This window comes from Amblyomma mixtum, chromosome 3 (assembly GCF_055824585.1).
Source record: "Amblyomma mixtum isolate Tamu chromosome 3, ASM5582458v1, whole genome shotgun sequence".
Classification (NCBI taxonomy): domain Eukaryota; kingdom Metazoa; phylum Arthropoda; class Arachnida; order Ixodida; family Ixodidae; genus Amblyomma; species Amblyomma mixtum.
The window spans coordinates 295161714-295163940 of NC_143014.1; positions in this window are offsets into that span (position 1 = coordinate 295161714).

Genomic DNA, 2227 nt, shown 5'->3' on the forward strand with positions numbered 1-2227 from the left:
CCCATAAACCAAACCAAGCATTCCGCAGGACACGAATTAGCGCTCTGTCCGCGGGATGAAATACCATTTCTTGCTGTGCATTGCAATGGAAGAACAGCTTTTCGAGCACGTGATGTAATGCTCTTATATTGTACAGGGGCGATGGAAAGAAATCTGGAAAAAGCGGGGCCTAGGTGCTTGGTTATTCGTATTTGTTTTCATCTATTGTTTACTTCGCGTTTTTACTTCCGTGGAAAGCAGGAATACGCTAGATCCTTCGGTGATGCATTCTAGGACACCTCTAAGGTCTTTTTCTTACCACCGAGGTAAAAGTGCCACGAAAAAAAAAATTCGAACCGCGGAGAGAGTAGGGATCGCGTTGTTCGCGTTTCTTTCCATCGCGATAGTACACACGGCGTAGTTGCTGACCGAGACACACTTTTTTTTTTCTTCCACACGCCCAAATTTTCTGCCGTGTAATAAATAGATTTTTATAGATAGATTTTTGTTCCTAATGGTTGCACTGTCGAATATATCGGACACCGTCTTTAAAAGCTCAAGGTTAATTTAGTCCGCTTGAGCGTCATTACCGTCCGCCTAAATGTCACTAACATATGTTATTGCACTTCAGCCTTGTAAAGGTGACCTGCGTAGCTTGGAAACATAATCGATAAACTCATGTCGGCATACTATTAGGTCCTGTGTTTTCTTTTCATTTTACAAACGATCGCTTGGAAAAAGACATCAGCACCGAAGACTTCATACGTATCGTTTGCTGACTCATGTTTTATTGAATACGACCGAGTCACGGCCTTGTTAATTATAATATAAAATCAATTAGCCGTGCTCGTGTCCTTACATACTCATGCTTTTGTTGTTAACGCTATAGTTATTGAGCAATCTTGGCGGAGGCTTTAACAAATTTCAAAGCCTGGAAAAACTATTTAAAAAATACAAACAATAAACAGGAATGAAGAGCGAAGGCAGCGAAGGGCAGGTGGCGCAAGAAAAACCTTTCGAGCGAAAGGTGTTATCAAACCATCAATTTTCGACCCAGAATAAACGGACCTTCGCGTGAAATGAAAAATACGCAGATAATTTACTGCGTTAAAAGTGACAGCGCAAGAAAAACGACCACTCAGCGCCCAGTTCTTGCCTCAAAATTACCTGTACGGCAAGAATGAAAAAAAAAAGATAAGAACAGTACGCGCGTAACTTGATTTTACATCTGCCGGAACAAGAACTTGAGCTGCCGGTGCTTTCCTAGCTAAAAGGTCGGTGATTCCAGTTCATGCTCTTGGTATGTTGGAATGGGCAGGATAAAACTGATGCACATATAAACAACAATAGCAAGGTGCAAACAGTTCAGCACTGTAACTAGTCCAAGCCGCAGGCCGTGCATTCAGGCCAAGATACTCGTTCGCCAAGTGCGGCAGCCACTGACTCAGCTTCGCTTAGAAAGCAAGGCAGCAGGAGACGGGCGCGACACAGTAAGCCACGTTGCTGCCCCCGTGAGTGACGCGAGCTTGTGGGTGTGGCTGTATGCCCGCAACGGCCACGCGGTTTCGATTTCACGAGCCGCGAAGACTCGGAATATCTTGCCGCGTAGCGATAAGCAGAATAGCATTTTCAAAATTCTTAAAATGGATATGGTCATTAATAACAGCCGGCTACAAATCACTAATTGCAGTTGGCCATCAATCGACAACAGTATAATCAGAATTTAACTAAAAGCTTCACAAGTTAACATGATTCGCTTGTTTTTTGACGTCCGCCAGCACTGCGACTACCACGCCGCAGACAGCTTCCCTTTACCTCAAAAACCCCATTTTTAAAAATTACTGACCCGCTTCCCTGAAACACCTGGTATATATACCTGCTGAAAGTTTTCATATTGCCACCTGGTGTTCTCAGGTGGCGCTGAAGTGTCTCGCGCTGGCTGGCTGGCTGCTTGCTTTATTCTGCTGGTTAGCGACCTGTCGCCCTATTTTACGTTTACATATTTTGGTGTAGGCGCTGGGTAAAGATCCCCGTATATGTCTCATACTCCTCCGGATACCCTGGGCTCCAGTCCTTCGCTAGGGGACACCCCTGTGCACCGTGCTAGCCGGAGAAACCAAGGCCTACCTCCCGAACACGGGCCTTTGGAGTCTGCCAGAGCACCCACCCATCGACCTGTCATGCAAGCTGTACCCTACTACACCTTGCAGAATCCGCGACTGCCCAAACCATTCCACGGCAGTCAGCT